General features: G+C 38.9%; 1 protein-coding gene across 2 annotated transcripts in view; it reads right to left on the bottom strand.

The window, feature by feature from the left end:
- KIF24 (kinesin family member 24) overlaps positions 1 to 19,412 on the bottom strand; it is a 79,651-nt gene that overhangs the window by 52,298 nt on the left and 7,941 nt on the right. The gene's annotated exons all lie outside the window — the stretch shown is intronic.

Genomic DNA, 19,412 nt, shown 5'->3' with positions numbered 1-19,412 from the left:
CACATTGAGCTCAGCACTCAGTGTCTGCTTGAGATTCTCTCTCTCTCCCCGCCCCTCTATCAATCCTCCCCTTGCACTCTCCTCTCTCTAAAATAAACAAAATCTAAAAAATAAATAAATAAATAAATAAATAAATATAAAAATAAAGATTTCAAATGGTCAAATACTGTAATTCTCAAAAAATTTTAACACCAAGGTATTGGGATCCCTGGGTGGCGCAGCGGTTTGGCGCCTGTCTTTGGCCCAGGGCGCGATCCTGGAGACCCGGGATCGAATCCCACATCGGGCTCCCGGTGCATGGAGCCTGCTTCTCCCTCTGCCTGTGTCTCTGCCTCTCTCTCTCTCTCTCTCTCTCTCATTCTGTGACTATCATAAATAAAAAAAAAAAAAAATTAAAAAAAAAAAAAGATAACACCAAGGTATTTAATCAAATACTAATAAATGATGTGTTAATAACACAAAATCCTAGTCTATTACTGAAGTCAGGACCCTGAGGAATTCTCTACACCACTGTTAATCAAGTTCAAGTTTGTGAAAATATTAAAAACTACATTTTCTCAAACTGTTTTATAAGCTCAGTTTTCAAAATTCAGTTAGTGAATTCTCAGTAAAGATTTTTTCACTTTAATTTATATTTTGTCTTCATTCTAAGAGAAACAGAGTTGAGGGCCAGGTAATAAAGGTGATTAGAGTAACTTCTATAATTAACTTTGGAGGAAACACTACTTAGGGTGAGGAAAAGGCTACACATCCTAAACTCATCCATTTGTGGAAGATTTGAGGGCGTGGGGGAAGGCCACAAATTCTTCGCATGTCCTTTCAAGAGGCAGTGTCTTTTTCCTCCCATTGCATCTAGGTTGGCCTTGTGACTGTTTTGCCTAATAGAATGTGGTGGAGCAACACTGTGTGACTTTCTTGCCTTGGCCTCAAGAACTCTTGCAGCTTCTGCTGTTCTCTTGCAACTCTTCTACTGCCATGTGAAGAAGTCCAGCCGACAGCCATCATTAAAGCCACATTTGTGAGAGAAGCCATCATACTATTTAGCCCCAGTGGCACCACCAAATGACTGCAGCCACATGAGTGACCCTTGGTGAGACCAGAATTACTTAGTTAGGCCTAGCCCAAATATGTGACTAATAGAACTGTGGGTAAATAAAATAGTAATTGTTTTAAACCACTTAATTTTGCAGTAGTTTACTACATAGCAGTAGATACTGCCAACACTGCTTCTATGCCTTCTAACACTTCTTCTATGCCTTGTATCTTTGCCTGAAATGTTCCCAATCCCCTCTGTCTCCTAAAATGAGTTATGCCCATTCTCTCAAAATAGCTCAAGAGCTCTCTGCCCCACCCTCTCATGAAGCCTTTCATTTCTCATCCTCTTCTACCATTTTACCACTAATCACCCTATGCAGTAGCCAAATCAGGCCACCAATCCCTTTACTACAGTTTCTTCTACTGAAATATCTGCCTTTCCTAAGAAAAGCCCTACTTATATTTTTCTTCTTTGAGGTATGCCCTAGGCAAAGGATTATTAGGATTTCCTCTGTACTTTAGTAATAATAACTAATACTGTTGAGCATTTATTACGTAGCAGGTACTATTCTTCTAAGTACTATTTGTTAACCTTCAAACAATTCTATGCAGTAGATACATGCACAATCTTCAGTAAGTTAGTAATTTAATATCTATGAAGCTCATTTTTCTCAACTGTTAAAGGGGAATGTAATAGTGACCACAGTTCCTAGGATTAGGATTCAATGAGAAAATACTTGTGAAACTTTCAGCATAATACCTGGCACATACTCAGTGCCCAATTATTACTACCATGGTTTGTTTATTACTATCTTTGCCTAGCACAGAAGCTAGAACAGAATAAGCCTTTGACATTTTGGTGTGTTTTAAGTTACTTCCAAGCAATTATATTTCCTACTTGGCTCAGCCTAACCCAGAACAGCAGGTTAGGTGCTATGCAGTTTTCTTAATTTCTACAGGTTGTACAAAATCCTGTATTTCACACACCCATTCCTTTGGAACATACCAAACTCTGATTACCATGACATCTACTGCATCCCTTTATCAGTACCTGAAAGACTAATGTCTTCATCTTGCAATGCTTGGATATCCCATAATGTCATGGGAGGGGAAGATGCTGGAGACAGCAGTAATCTGGATATGTAAATTAAAGCAGCCACTGTCATACTTCTACAAAAATTGGGAGCATGCTGCCTTTCTGAGCCCTATACTTAACCCACTTTCTTTTGTTTTACTTTTTGTGTTTTCTTTTCTCAGTGCAAAAAGGCATTTTTATTAAAGCACAAGGATATGACCCATGGGTAGAAAGAGCTGCTCTTTTGTTCTAAAATTCGATATGCTAAAAAAAATAAAATAAAATAAAATTCGATATGCTTTTTTAGTACACATTCCATTTTACAAGGGTCTAACATCCTCCTTCTTCTGGGGTAAACATCAGAATCACCGTAGGAACTTAAAAGTATTAAGATACTGAGCTCCATCTCAGATACATAGAAAAATAAAAAACAAAACCAAAAAATTTCCCAGATATTTTTTAAAGATTTTATTTATTTATTCACAAGAGACACATAGAGGAAGAGACATAGGCAGAAGGAGAAGCAGGCTCCATGCAGGGAGCCCATGTGGGATCCGATCCTGGATCCCAGGATCACGCCCCGAGCGAAAGGCAGACGCTCAACCTCTGAGCCACTCAGGCATCCCAAATTTCCCAGATATTAAGGGAGACAAGCATAAGAACACTGAAAAAGTTCCCCAGGTGATTTAGTCCACTGAGCTTGATCTACCAAAATTACAAATGCAAATGCACTGACCCAGCAATTCCACTTCTAGGAACCTATCAGATACTGTGGACAAGTACAAAATGACATAAGTAACAAAGTTGTTCACTGCAGCACTTTATATACTAGCAAAGAATTAGTACAGATAGGGACTAGTTAAATAAATAACAGTAACCCATTAAATGGGATACTACGAAACAATTACAGAGAATAAATAAACTCTCAATATATTATTGAAGAAAAAGTAAACTCTCCAATATATTGAAGTGACTAAAGCAAGGTACAAAACAGTTTGTATGTTTGTAAAGGTTTGTAAAGGTACCATTCATTGAAGAGAAAGAGAACTATTTATAATAAACCTATATATTTGCTTATCAGGCATAAAGTGTCTCTGATAGGATGCACAATAAAGTAATAGTATTGGTCGGGGGGGAGGGGAACTAGTTGGTAGAGGGCAAGCATGGGAAGGAGACTACTATATAGCAATAAATGTCAGTAGCTATTACCTTTCCTATTGTTATTTCTATTTTACTGCTGTCTTCATCACCCAGAGCAGGACCTAGAACAGCTGTTTTTTTAACTTTTGAAACTATGTGACTATATATTTTATTTTAAAAATATATCTCTAAATCCATCTACCTCGCTCCCTCCCTTCTCAAATTGACCTGAGAAAACTACTTGTTGCTATTGTTTTTCCCTCTAGCTTTTTATTTTTTAATGCATTTTTACATTTTATATAACATTGTACACATAACTATATTGCAATCTACTTTTTTAACATAAGCATTTTTTTCTTTCTTTTCTTTCTTTCTTTCTTTCTTTCTTTCTTTTCTTTCTTTCTTCCTTTCCTTTCCTTTCCTTTCTCTTTTCTTTCTCCCTTTCCTTTCCTTTCTGATTTTATTTATTTATTAATGAAAGACACAGATAGAGATAGAGACACGGGCAGAGGGAGAAGCAGGCTCCCTGTAGGGGATCCATTCCTGGACCCCCAGGATCACGCCCTGAGTTGAAGGCACACACTCAACCACAGAGCCACCCAGGCGTACCAACATAAGCATTTTCATATGCTGTTTGTTATAGCCACTAAAAACAATTCACATAATTATAATGCTTGACAAATATGAATTACCCCATGGAGATGGGATTTCTCTCTCCAAACTTCTATAGTGTTTCAATTGTAAAACCGATAGGGTACTTTTTACAGACTTATATATATATTTTTTTTATTTATTGCCATTCTTGTTCTGGAGGTGATGTAAGGTGGCTCTGCCTTATACTATAGTGTGAATTCTTCAAGAGAAAAAGCAATATGATCTTCTCAGTCTAGCTAGAATGGTGTGTATCAAGTATTGGTTGAATGAACACAATCTGCTTAGACAGTACAAAGAACAAAAAGTTCTACCATTTCTACTTTTTAACCAAGGCAACTACAGGATTACAACATTGCATGAAGCTTGCTTATGTGGTGGCTAAGGAGCCATTTTCTCGGATTCCTAACTCTCTACAAGTCCCATCACTCAAAGTAATGGGGACAACCTCAGAGCCCTTACAAACTAGAAGGGCCTGGTACACACCGTATCTTTAGCAATGTCACCTTGAACACTTCATATAGTTCAAAAAAACATTTCATGTAACAAGGCTAATCACATTATTTCGGCATATAGTGCAGTGATACTACTTTGACAATCTGATTAAACTAAAATTTATTGTTGTATTTTATGCCAAGAACTATGTTTAAGTCCTTTACATAAACTATTTTATTCAATCTGGCTAAACCAGATTTCCATTTTACTTTTATAAGATTTTATGTATGTATGTATGTATGTATGTATGTATGTATGTATTTGAGAGAGAGAGCAAGCAAGCAGGAGGAGAGCAAGCATGAGTGGGCGCAGGAGTGGCAGAGGGAGAGGCAGACTCCCTGCTGAATAGGGAGCCCAGTGTGGGGCTTGATCCCAGACCCCTGAGATCATGATCTGAGCCAAAGACAGATGCTTAATCCACTGAGCCACCGAGGCACCCCACCGAGATTATTTTAAACATGTCAGTAGACTACCAAAGAGTTTGTTTAGTAGTAACTAATATAGGGATGCCTGGGTGGCTCAGTGGTTGAGCATCTGCCTTTGGCTCAGGGTGTGATCCTGAGGTCCAGGGATCGAGTCCCCCACTGGGGCTCCCTGTGAGGAGCCTGCTTCTCCTTCTGCCTATGTTTCTGACTGTGTCTCTTATGAATAAATAAAATCTTTAAAAAGTATATTTTAAAAATATTTATCTTGGGCAGCCCTGGTGGCTCAGCGGTTTAGTGCCACCTTCAGCGCAGGGTGTGATCCTGGGGTCCCGGGATCGAGTCCTACGTCGGGCTCCCGGCATGGAGCCTACTTCTCCCTCTGCCTGTGACTCTGCCTCTCTCTCTCTCTCTGATGAATAAATAAATAAAATCTTAAAAATAAACAAATAAATAAAATAAATAAAAATAAAAATATTAAATATGTATGTGTATATTTTTATTGAGATATAACTGAAACACATTTTCAATATACAATATGATTCAACATTTGTATATACTGCAAAATGACCAGAAGTCCACTTAACATCTGTCACCATATAGTTACCGGATTTTTTCTTATGACAAGAGCTTTTAAGATCTACTCTCTTAGAAACTTTCAAATATGCAACACAGTATTATGAGCTATAGTTGCCATGCTGCGCATTATACCCTATAACTTATAACTGAAAGTTTGTACTTCTTGACTCCTTTTACTCATTTTCGCCCACCCTCACAATTCCTACTTCTGGCAACCACCATTCTGGCCTCCATATCTAGGAGCTTACTTTTATGGTTTCTTTGGGATTCCATATATAAGTGGGATGATACAGTATTTGTCTTTGACTTAGCATAATCCCCTCAAGGTCCATCCACACACACATATATTCTACTTCTTTATCCATTTACCCCTTGATGGACATTTAGGTTGTTTTCATATCTTAGCCAATGTAAATAATGTTGCATATATCTTTTTGAGTTAGTGTATTTGTTTTCTTTGGATAATTCCCCAGAAGTGGCATTGCTGAGTCATATGGTAGTTCTATTTTTATTTTTTTTAATTATTAATTTATCTTAGAGGCAGGTGGAGGTAGGAGGGAGAAGCCAGGAGTGAGACAGAATCAATCCTCAAGTAGACTCCGGGCTGAGCACGGAGCCCAACGTGGGGTCCAGGCCCAGGACCCCAAGATCATGACTTGAGCCAAAATCAAGAGCAGGCCACTCAACCAAGCCACCCTAGTCCCCAATTTTTATTTTTGAGGAATCTCTATAGTGGTTGTACCAATTAACATTCCCACCAGTAGTGCACAAGGACTAGTTTCTCACTAACCTCCTCTCTGGAATGTTATCTCCTGTCTTTGATAATAGCCATTCTACTAGGTGTGAGGTGATAGCTCAAAGTGTTTTGTTTTGTTTTGTTTTGTTTTGTTTTTTTTAAAGCATACAACTTTTTTTTTTATTTATTTATGATAGTCACAGAGAGAGAGAGAGAGAGAGGCAGAGACACAGGCAGAGGGAGAAGCAGGCTCCATGCACCGGGAGCCCGATGTGGGATTCGATCCCGGGTCTCCAGGATCGCGCCCTGGGCCAAAGGCAGGCGCCAAACTGCTGCGCCACCCAGGGATCCCTGTTTTGTTTTTTTTTTAAAGATTTTATTTATTTATTCATGAGAGAAACAGAGAGAGAGAGAGAGAGAGAGAGAGAGGCAAAGACACAGGCAGAGGGAGAAGCAGGCTCCATGCAGGGAGCCCGATGTGGGACTCGATCCCGGGACTCCAGGATCATCCCCCGGGGCTGAAGGTGGCGCTAAACCACTGAGCCACCCAGGCTGCCCTCAAAGTGGTTTTGATTTGCATTTTCCTGATGTGAGTGATGTTAAACATCTTTTCATGTACCTGTTGGCCATCTATGTGTCTTTGAAAAAATGTTCAGATCCTCTGCTCCCCTTTTTTTCAGATTGTTTATTTTGCTATCGAGTTATGGGAGTTCTTTATATATTCTGGATATTAACCCTTTATGAGATATATGGTTTGCATGGGACGCCTGGATGGCTCACTGGTTAGGTGTCTGCCTTCCAGCTCAGGGCATGATCCTGGAGTCCTGGGATCAAGTTCCACATTGGTCTCCCTGTGTGGAGCCTGCTCCTCCCTCTGCCTATGTCTCAGCCTCTCTCTCTCTGTGTGTGTCTCTCATGAATAAATAAAATCTTAAAAAAAAAAAATACATGATTTGCAAATATTTTCTCCAGTTCAGTAGGCTGCCTTTTCATTTTATTGGTGGTTTCCTTTGCTGTACAGAAGGTTTTTAGTTTGATGTAGTCCTATGTGTTTATTTTTGCTTTTGTTGTCAAATCCGAAAAATCATTGCCAGAACTGACATCCAAGAGCTTAACATCTATGTTTTCTTTGAGAAGTTTTATGGTTTGAGCTCCTACATTCAGTCCTTAATCCAAATTAACTCAAATTTAGTTAATTTTTGTGTATTTGCACATTGCTGTCCAGTTTTCCAAGAAAATATTTAAATTTAAACATGTATGTATGTATATATGTATATATTTAAAGATTTTTTTTAATTCCAAAAAAAGATTTATTTTTTTTTAAGATTTTATTTATTGATTGATGAGACACATAGAGAGAGAAGCAGAGATACAGGCAGAGAGAGAGGCAGGCTCCATGCAGGAAGCCCAATGTGGAACTCGATCCCGGGATTCCAGGATCATGCTCTGCATGGAAGGCAGGTGCTAAATCGCTGAGCCACCCAGGGATCCCCAAATATTTATTTTTAAATAATCTCCACACCTAATGGGGGCTTGAATTCACAACCCTGAGATCAAGAGTTGCATGCTCCACCAACTGAGCCAACAAGGAGCTCCTAAATATATACATATGTTTTAAGATTTATTTATTTGAGAGAGGGAGAGAATGTGTATGCAGGCACACATGCAAGGTGGAGGCAGGGGAGACAGAGGGAGGTGGGGACAGAATTGAAAGCAGACTCCCCACTGAGCATGGAGCCAGATGTGGGGCTTGATCCCACAACTCTGAGATCATAACCAGAGCCGAAATTAAGAGTCCAATGCTTAGCTGACTGAGCCATCCAGGCACCCTCTCAAAATATATATTTTTAAAGATTTATTTGAGAGCGAGAGTGAGTGAACATGTGAGCAGGGGAAGGAACAGAGGGTGAGAGACAAGCAGACTGAGTGCAGAGCTTGAGGCAGGGCTCAATCTCACAACCCTGAGATAATGAACTAAGCCAAAATCAACAGCCCAAAGCTCAACCGACTGAGCTACCCAGGCACCTTTAAACAAATATTTTTAAAATCCTTCTTTTTTTCCCCTTCTATTCCACTGACTTCTTGCATAAACCAAGTATGTTCCAAGTATGAGACATACTAAAACAAAACAAAACCATTGTTTATTTGAAATTCAATTTTAACTAGTATCCTTTTCTGTTTTGGCCTAATCTTGCAATCCTATATTAGAATAAAGTTCCACATTTCAGGCAAAAATACTTCATCGGTGTTACATGTGCTTTAAAATACATTACCATCACATCAGAATATATGCAAATATCTACTAGAATTGCAGCCGGATTCCTTCATTGTAAAGTTCTCTCATCAGCTAATGAATCCAATGGTTTCATCCAATGATGACTGCTACCTGCCTCAATTATTTCATGAGGGGTTGCAAAATGGTGATTTCCTGAATATATCATTATTGGTGGAATTTTTCTGTAAAGAAAAACTTGTCAACAACTAGGGCTACTTGATTATCCAAAGCAAGAGTTTGTACATGAAGACAGGGATGGTATCTAAGGAGTTCCTTTAGGATTTGGGGGGAGTAGGGTGCTTTTAAAAAATTCACTATTAACTCATGGGTTTTTTTATATATATATATATATTCCATGTGTTTCAATCAATTATCTTGACAGCTTCATCTTGTATATTTCCTGACCAAAGCCTAAAATTGGCTTTCCCCCAAGAAACACGAGTTTCGGGCAGCCCCGGTGGCCCAGCGGTTTAGCGCTGCCTTCAGCCCAGGGAGTGATCCTGGAGACCTGGGATCGAGTCCCACATCGGGCTCCCTGCATGGAGCCTGCTTCTCCCTCTGCCTGTGTCTCTGCCTCTCTCTCTCTCTCTCTCTCTCTCTGTCATGAATAAATACATAAAAATCTTAAAAAAAGAAAAAAGAAACTAGTGTTTCTCTGTCTTAGAAGTAGCTGCCACTGTCCTACATCCAGCTAAAAATGATGCATTCCCTGCAAGTCTGAAGTACAAAGGGCCTGAGCATTAGGGAAAGAGGAGATCAGGAATAGCTCTATACAGCCACAACTAATCCAGAATGGTCACTTCTTACTTCATATTTGAGTTACTGAATATTCTCTCTAGGTCAATTTTCAACGTCAGTGTCAACTCCAAACAATTAGTTTTGGCTTCTGGAAGTATTTATTAAGGATTTTAAGGATTTTAAACCATTAATAGAATACAGGATGGGAACTGGGGGAAGGGGTATTGTCAAGTCATTTCCATTTTGTTTCTTGTGCTATATATTGGAACTAAGAATTTGCCACTAACACCTTTGTCATGTTGTGACTATAATGATGTAAACAGACTCCTGCAACATAAAGGTGATAGGATGCAGTAACTGCTAAAAAGCAAAACAATCACACAAATGGCATATAGAGTCAAAATTTTTAGTAAATTAAGTATTTCAAATATTTTGAGGAATTTGACCTTAAATGTCTTCTACTACTATTAGTTCATAAAATTTCAGATAAAAATGACAAATAGGTAAAGCAAGACTTAAGAGATCAAGGCTAATGACTGTTAATTTTATTTAGTGCTTGAACATTCCTATTACATAAACTACAAAGTATATAAAAATATATACAAATATTCATACAAATTCACAAGTACATATCTGTGCTTTCTCCCTTCCTACACACATGGTAAATAATCCAAATCTATTTTATCTTATTAAGCCCTTATTAAAAGTTGGAATCCCATTTTTTGAGTGTATGTACACAATAATGTACAATTCTATGAATTTTGAGAGTTGTATATACCTGTGAAACCACCACAAGTAGAGCACAGAACATTTTCATTACTCTCAAAATGAGATTCCTCATGCCTTTTTGCATTCCATTCTTTTCTCCGCCCCTGGCCCTGGGCAACTACTGATCTGCTTTCTGTCACCATATATTGGATTGCATTTTTTAAAATTCTATATAAATGGAATTATACAATATAGTCTCTTTTGTATCTGGCTTCTTTCATTTAGCATAATGATTTTGAGATTTATCTGTGATATACATACCACTCCATTTTACTCAAAAGGAGAAAGACTGGAATGAATCAGTGAGTGGCCCAAAGTAACATAGCTCAAGTAACAGTTCTAAGATTGGAACCTAAGTCTTCTCATGGCTAGTCCCATGTTCTTTCCACTATTCCATGCTGCCTCCTTCACAAGTAGTGGCAAAGATAACCACACTGCCATCCCCTTGTCACAAAAGACCTACCATCTATACCACTCAGCAGGAGAGCAGCCTCCTGCATCTGTTCTGCAGCAGGAAATGGCTCACAGCTGTCACCACCAAGAAAATTCCCTGCAAATCAATGAAATCCAAATGGTGCCAGAAGGAGGGCAGGGTGTGTGTGTGGGGGGTGGGGGGGGGGGGAGGGTTGTGTTTAAGATCTATTTTATTTGAGAGTGAGCAAGTGAGCAAGGATGGAGAGGAGAGGGGCAGAGACAATCTCCAGCAGACTTCCCACTGAGAAGCCTGATGCAGGGCTCAATCCCGTGACTGTGAGATCATGACCTGAGCCAAAATCAAGAGTTGGATGCTCAATTGACTGAGCCACCAAAGCACTCTAATAGGCAGATTTTTATATGTAGGGCTCATTCACATTCAATACCACAAGTATGCAGGGTTCTCCTTTGTAACACCCAGAATCTGTGAGGTCTCAGCTGTTAGGGTAGCAATCAGAAATAGTCTTGGAAGAAATCCAATTGGCAGAAATTCAAACTTTCTTATCCTGGTGTTAGAGAAAATCAACTGGAAGGGGAATACATGTAACTTTATACAAAATTAGGGAAGTTTATACACATTCCACAATATGGATAAGATCCAACTGAATTTCACATGTTCTCTCAAACTCTCCATTCATCTACCTCAACTCTGGAATTTTATCCACCTAAACTGCCTGAAACTGAACTTGGAATCAGATCTCAGTCATCTAACTGTAAACTTAGGCAAAGTCGGTTTCTCTGAGTTTCATCTGCTCTCAAAGAACGCAATAAGATATTTATATAAAACTAATTTGAAAACTGTAAAGTACTCCATAGGATGGGGCCATGCTCTCTTATTCAGCACTGGATCAATGTTTCTGCATGTAGGAAGTGCTGGCTGCCTGACTAGATACAAATAGGCACACCATATAAAGACTTTTAACGCTGTTAAAAGATGGTTTCTATTGTCTGGTGAAAAGTTGAATATATAACATAGAATTAAAAGGCAAAGGATTAGAGATTCTAAAGTAGACATATTTGCAAAATATACTAATTAATAGTAATACTATGTGTAGGCTTCTATTCAAACTATTTCATCAATGACAATTATATGAGTACTTTTTTTTATTTAAGATGTTATTTATTTATTCATGAGAGATACAGAGAGAGAGGCAGAGACATAGGCAGAGGGAGAAGCAGGCTCCCTACAGGGAGCCTGATATGGGACTTGATCCCAGGACCCTGCGATCACGACCTCAGCCAAAGGCAGACACTCAACCACTGAGCCACCCAGGTGCCCCTGTATGAGTACTTTTCTCTTCATCGGCATAGTTAACATAAATGTCTGATTATGTATATAATGTAGAAATATTAGATGATGCTATATATTAAAAGACCAACACTTGATACAAATACAAGGCATGTGTATATATGGTCTTATTCTATTTTTCTTTTAATCATCTTTACTTATATATAATAAACAAGACCCATTTTAGAAGTATAGTTCTATGAGTCTTGACAAAATACAATCAAGACAGTCTCATCAATCACCTCTAAAATTTCCTCATCCACTCTTGGCAGTCAACCCTCTCCTCTACTCTGGGCCCAAGGTAATCACTGACCTGCTTTCTATCACTGTAGAGGAGTTTTATTTTCTAGAATTTCACATTAAATAAAATCATACAGTGTCATTGTTACTTTATTTTTTTTTAAGATTTTATTTATTTATTCATGATAGACAGAGAGAGAGAGACAGAGACACAGGCAGAGGGAGAGGGAGAAGCAGGCTCCATGCAGGGAGTCTGACATGGGACTTGATCCCGAGACCCCAGGATCATGCCCTGGGCCGAAGGCAGGCGCTTAAACCACTGCTGAGCCACCCAGGCTGCCCTCATTGTTACTTTAAATCCATGTGACATATAGAGTTTCAACTCTATGTGTGATTTTTCTTTCTTAGGCCTTTGGAAACAAAATGATACCAATTTTCATAACTTTTTTCTGGCCTAGATGACATCTGCTAATAAATGAAGATATTTCAGTCTAAATTTTTTAAGTCAACCTGAGAAAAACAGGAGTTAGTGAAACAAATATACATATAGTGTCAATGACTTGGAAAAAATATTCCTTATAAAACATTCTTTGAAGCAATCCTATGGGTAAATTGTGTGTGTGTGTGTGTGTGTGTATATGTATATATATATATTTTTTAATTTTTTTTTAAATTTTATTTATTTATGATAGGCACACAGTGAGAGAGAGAGAGAGGCAGAGACACAGGCAGAGGGAGAAGCAGGCTCCATGCACCGGGAGCCCGACGTGGGATTCGATCCCGAGTCTCCAGGATCGCGCCCCGGGCCAAAGGCAGGCGCCAAACCGCTGCGCCACCCAGGGATCCCTTTTTTTTTTTTTTTTTTTTACTTCAGTGTGGGAGGGCAAGGGGGTAAATGACAGAGGGACAGGGTGAGAGAGAATCCTAAGCAGGCTCCATGCCTAGCACAAAGCCCACTGCAGGGCTCAATCTCACAACTCATGAGATCATGACTTGAGTTGAAATCAAGAGTCAGACCCTTACTTAACCAACTCAGCCACCAAGGCACCCCAATAAATAGGACATTTTTGCTAAGAGTTCTGCCTTCTATGCCTAGGAAGAGACAACAGTGTAACTAACATGAACCCACTGGCAATATTTCAAAAAACCTGAAGAAAATATCAGAATCCACTGTTATCTTGACAGTTTTACAAGCAGACTATTCAATATGTCTAAAAAAAGTTTTTGATTGCTATAAAAAAGTAGAAAACCTAAATCTAAGGTCTATATATCCCTTGCTAATCAGAAACACTGGGGGAAAATGGCCCAAGTTCAAAAGCACCTAAGTTATTTGTAGTTTCTCAAATTCATGTGACATCACAAATACTTGAATTATCAAAGAAACAGGGAAAAGGGTCAAGAAATCCCTTCAAAACATCGTTAAATTCTAACAACATTATTGAGATATAATTCACATACCATAAAACCTACCCATTTAAAGTGTACAATTCAGTAGTTTTTAGTATATTCAGAATTGTGCAACTACCACCACAACCCAATTTTAGGATATTTTTATCACCCCAAAAGAAACCTCTTCCATTAAATTTTAGATGTTACATTAACATCTAAAAGGGAAAAGCTCTTTCCGTAAAGTGTTCACTTCTATAATTATCAAAACCAAAATTAACCATGGAAGAAACTGAGAAAATATACTGAAATTTTCTGTAGAAATTTGAGCTGCGGGGGTGCTCAGCTGGCTCAGTTGGCAGAGCATGCAACTCTTGATCTCATAGTCATGAGTATGGGCCCCTGTTGGGTGTAGAGTTTACTTAAAAATTAAATTTAAAAAAATTGAGCTGTGGTTAAGAGGTGTCAAGAATGCACATGCTAGGATGCCTGGCTGGCTCAGTTAATAGAGCATGTGACTATCAATCTCAGGGTGGTGAGTTCAAGCCCCACGTTGAGCATGAAGTCTACTTTAAAAAAAAAAAAAAATGCAGGATGCCTGGGTTGCTCAGTGGTTGGGCGCCTGCCTTCGGCTTAGGTCCTGATCTGGGAGGGTCCAGGATGGAGTCCCACATCAGGCTCCCTGCAGGGAGCCTGCCTCTCTTTCTCTTAGTCTGTGTCTCTCATGAATAAATAAATAAATCTTTTTAAAAAGATGCACATGCTGAACACTTACTTTTTTAGACTTGTCAAGCACAGAATAAAAACCTCAAGAGCTTTATTTGAATAAATTAAAAAAGGATAATGAACATGCTCTAAGTGAGGGTGATGGCCATGGTTTTTAAAAAGTAATTCAGGGATCCCTGGGTGGCGCAGTGGTTTGGCGCCTGCCTTTGGCCCAGGGCGCGATCCTGGAGACTTGGGATCGAATCCCACATCGGGCTCCCGGTGCATGGAGCCTGCTTCTCCCTCTGCCTATGTCTCTGCCTCTCTCTCTTTCTCTCTCTGTGACTATCATAAATAAATAAATATTAAAAAAAAAAAAAAAAGTAATTCAAGGGATGCCTGGTTGGCTCAGTCAGTAAAGCATATGATTCTTGATCTCAGGGTTGTCAGTTTAAGCCCCACATTGGGTACAGAGATTACTTAAAAATAAAATCTAAAAAAAAAAAAAAAAAGAAAAGAGTAGGGGTGCTTGGGTCACTCAGTGTTAAGCGTCTGCCTTTGCCTCAGTTATAATCTTGGGGTTCTGGGGTTGAGCCCATATCAGGCTCTCTGCTCAGTAGGGAGTCTGCTTTTCCCTCTCCCCCACCCACCCTCAGACTTGTGTTGTCTCTCTTTCCCTCAAATAAATAAAAATTTAAAAAGAGTAATTCAATATTAGCCTAATAATGGATAAACCAAAACCTACTTCATTTTATTAAGATGCTTAGGAATCCTATCCTTACTTATTTTAAAGATTTTATTTACTTATTTGACAGAGAGAGCAAGAGAGCACAAGTAGGGGGAATGGCAGAGAGAGAGAGAGAGAGAGAGAGAGAGAGAGAGAGAGAGAGAAGCAAGCTCTCTGCTGAGCAGGCAGCCCGATGGGGGGCTCAATCCCAGGACCCAGGATCATGACCTGAGCTGAAGGCAGACACTTAACTGACTAAGCCACCCAGGCACCCCTCCTTATTTTATTTTTTATTTTTTTAAGATTTTATTTATTTGAGAGAGAGTGAGCAACCAAGAGAGAAGTGGAGGGGGAGGGAAGAGTAGAGAGAGAGAGAGAAACAGACTCCCTGCAGAGCAGGGAGCCACACATAGGGCTCATAGGGCTCAATCCCAGGACCATGAGATCATGACCTGAGCTGAAGGTAAACACTTAACTGACTGAGCCATCCAGGCACCCCAAGATTTCAAATTATTTATGCTAAGCAGCTCCTGAAACAACTAAGAGTTCATAAATGCCAAAAATACTCAGATCATTTGTGAGGTAATTAAAAAAACACAGGGGATCCTTGGGTGGCGCAGCGGTTTGGTGCCTGCCTTTGGCCCAGGGCGCGGTCCTGGAGACTCGGGATTGAGTCCCATGTCGGGCTCCCGGTGCATGGAGCCTGCTTCTCCCTCTGCCTGTGTCTCTGCCTCTCTCTCTATCTCTCTCTCTCTGTGTGACTATCATAAAAAAAAAAAAAAAAAAAAAACAGAGCCACACCGTAAACAGAACTTACATTGTAACTAATCCTGTATAGAACCTGACAAATAACAACTTACAAAGTCTTTAAATGACCATTAAATTTTAAATAAATATTTCTGTATGGAAAAACTTTTTTTTAAAAAATGTATTCATGAGAGACACAGAAAGAGAGGCAAAGACACAGGCAGAGGAAGGAGAAGCAGGCTCCATACAAGGAGCCCAATGCGGCGCTCAATCCCAGGAATCCGGGATCACTCCCTGAGCCAAAGGCAGACACTCAACTGTTGAGCCACCCAGGCATCCCTGGAAAAGCTTTTTAAAAGGCTTCTTTAGCAAGTTACATTTATGAAATGTGAAAGGCTAATATCTACTTCTAAATATCACTGTATTCTATTAGAGAAAAAGTTCTTAATGAAATGACAGGGAACATATGGTTTTTGTGAAAAAGAAAATAAAAGGGCAGTGAAGCAGTTATCTTCACCAAGGGAAGAGAAGTATAGAAAGAGAGGACAGAATAAATTAGAGAAGGCAGAGCTATGGAGAACTTTCAGAATCAAGACTCATGGGGCTAAGTCAGTAATACTGAAAAAGTTTGGCATTATCCTACGAATTTGAGTCTTCATATATCATACAACTAAACAACTCAACTCCTATGTATATACCCCACAAAACGTTTGCACATGCTTCAGGAGGCATATACAAATATGTTCACAGTTGCACTCTTAATAAGAGCCAAAAGCTGAAAATAACCTGGATATCTATTGGCTAGAGAATAAATTTGGAAATATACATATAATGGAATATTATACAATAGTGATAAAAAAGAACTATAGCTACACTCAGTAATTTATCAAATCTCAGAAACATCATGAGAGAAATAAATCCTAGAAAACTTTGTTGTTGTTTATAAGGCTCAAAAGCAAGCAATCTAATGTATTATTTAGGCATCTAAACACAAAATATACAATAGTGGTTACCTCTGAGGGGAGAGTAGGGAAACGTGGAACAGGGGAGCATAGGGAGATCATGTGCTAGGTCTTAGATATTTATTCATTTTGTATTGTGCTTTATAACCTACATATATGTTTCACACATATTCTTTGGTAAGCACCACATTGTATTTCTATAAGATTAAAAAACAAACAAACAAACAGAAAGGCATTCTACAGCTAGCCAGGATCAATAGAAATCATCTAGTCCATAGCTATCTAATCTAGAATATTTAGCCCATGAAGGATTCCTTCATACCTTACACAATGTTTAAATTTTTTTTAGAATTAGTTGCACTATTTAAAAATCAAGAGCAATTAAAAATAATCCAGTTTCCATTTTTCTTGAAAATTAAAAGATAGTTACATTGGGCCTACAATAAGATAAGTCAACAGATGAAAACTGAGTTGTGGCTGTTCTCCTTAAAGGAGCATATACTATCCTATACACCATGGTCTCTCTGCTCCTGGTTCCTTTATGCCGACCAACCAACCAATTTTATTCATTTACATTAGTGGGTTAGCTCCATGGGCATTTGAGTTTGAGAACCAGGATGTGGTCCAACACTTTCATAGTATGTGGTAACTAAAGCTCTGAATGATTAAGTGACTTGCTCAAGAACACATAGCATTGGCAGGCTAAACCTCTATGGCCTCTTCAAATATTTTCCTATTTTCCACTCTACATATTTAATTATATATGTGTTAAATGAATATGCTATTCCTAAAAGTAAGAGACTACATAGGAAGGTTACCAGGCATTAAAAGCATATTACACTCTATTATTTAGTAGTATGAAAATAAAGACTAAAATAGCTTCTCTCCTTCTTCTTTTTAATAGCTTCTTCTCTCCTCTTCTTCTGTGGAGCTCAAAATGGGATTTGAACTCAGGACTCTGAATCAAGACCTGAGGTGAAATCAAGAGTTAGATGCCCAACTAACTCATCCACCTCAGAGCCCCAACTAAAGTAGCTTGATTGCCAAGAAATATTTCTTCATCTGAGTTCCCCTAAATTGTGACAATGACCACTTTTTAAAATATATAAAACAACTTTACTGAGATCTGATTCACATAGCATACAATTCAGCCACTTAAAGTGAATTCAATGGCTTTTAGTGTATGTTCACATCCTAAACCCCCAACCCACTCAGCTCTAGGACACACTAAGAGTAATCATCTTTTAGGAATTGCTAACAAAGTCACTGGGTCCCCTGTACCATTAGAAATGTATACAATACAAACCCAAAATTCTCAATTAATATTCATTAAAATGGTTCTGTAACCCATGTTAGGTGTAAGGTCCCTAATAATAACATAAGAAATTCAGTATTATCATTGAAAAATTAAAAGGTGGATGCTACGGTATATTTTGCCCCCAACAAGGGAGTTATTTCAAACTCTAGGGATCATTCTATCTATAGACCAGTGATCTCAACTGAAGACAAGTGACACTAAACAACTGCTCAAAACAACAGCTGCAAAAGAATGAGAATATATGACACTTAATGGAATTCTTAAAGCTAGATGTAGATTTTGGGATGCCAACTATGTGAGTTACACCCAAAAGCAGTTTTTGAGAGATTGTTTTTTTAGTGGAAAAAGAAAAGTTTCAAATTTATGGTTAAGTAGCTAATACTTTGCAATTAATTACTATGATTCCTTTCAAAAGTCCCACTATGAGCTTATTAAGTTTCTACGTTTGGTAAAGCGCATAGAAGCAATCACCTAAAAATAAACATAACAAAATTGTTGAAGCTAGTTATCTTAAAAGAGTACAAGTATTGCTCTCTCTAAATACAGAGGCTTAATGTTTTAAGAATTTCCAGGAATAGATGGTAACCAATGTTGGGTTTTAATTCAGTGCTTTAAGTTTAAAATCCTGGTCTAATCCAATTGTACATTGTCACTTGCAGATTTTTGCCATTTTGCAGTTATAAAGTACTTTCAACAAAATATATCTTCATGTGTTTCATTGGAAAGATATTGTAATCAGTTTTTTTTTTTAAGATGTTCTTTTTAGGGCACCTGGGCAGCTCAGTCAGTTATGCAGCTGACTCTTAATTACTGCTCGGGTCATGATCTTGGGGTCCTGGGCTGGAGCCCCAAGTCGGGCTCCATGCTCATCAGGGAGTCTGAGGATTCTCTCTCCCTCTCCCTCTGCCCCTCCCCTGTACTCATGCATATGTGCAAGCTCTCTTTGTAATGAATAAATCTTTTTTTTTTTAAATTTTTTTATTTTTTATTTATGATAGTCATACAGAGAGAAAGAGACAGAGGCAGAGACACAGGCAGAGGGAGAAGCAGGCTCCATGCGCTGGGAGCCTGATGTGGGATTCGATCCCGGGTCTCCAGGATCGCGCCCTGGGCCAAAGACAGGCGCCAAACCGCTGCTCCACCCAGGGATCCCCATGAATAAATCTTTTAAAAAGATTTTAAGTAAACTTTACACTGAACATGGGGCTTGAACTTACAACCCTGAGATAAAGAGTCACATGCTCAACCAACTGAGTCACAGGCTACCCTATTATAATCAGTTTTTATAAATTACTAATATAGATTCTTTTACTCAAAGTTACATCCTTTTGGGAACTGTTGCCACAATGGCACCAGAATTATTTCTAAAGGAATGATGCTGAAAGCAAAGAAAAATTCAAAGAATATGCGACACCTGGGTGGCTGAGCTGTTGAGCATCTGCCTTGAGCTCAGGGTGTGATCCCAGAGTTCCAGAATCAAGTCCCACATCAGGCTCCCTGTGAGGAGCCTGCTTTTCCCTCTGCCTATGTCTCTGCGTTCTCTCTGTGTCTCTTGTGAATACCTTTCTTCTCCTTGGTAGGGGCGTGGGAGTGGGTGAGTAACAATATCATCCACCAGTGACTCAGAGCTAAACTGGGAAGCATCCTAGAC

The sequence above is a fragment of the Vulpes lagopus genome, chromosome 7 (genome assembly GCF_018345385.1).
Source record: "Vulpes lagopus strain Blue_001 chromosome 7, ASM1834538v1, whole genome shotgun sequence".
Taxonomy (NCBI): Eukaryota; Metazoa; Chordata; class Mammalia; order Carnivora; family Canidae; genus Vulpes; species Vulpes lagopus.
The sequence above is the reverse complement of the archived record's forward strand: the minus strand, read 5'-3'. Positions and strand labels throughout refer to the sequence as shown.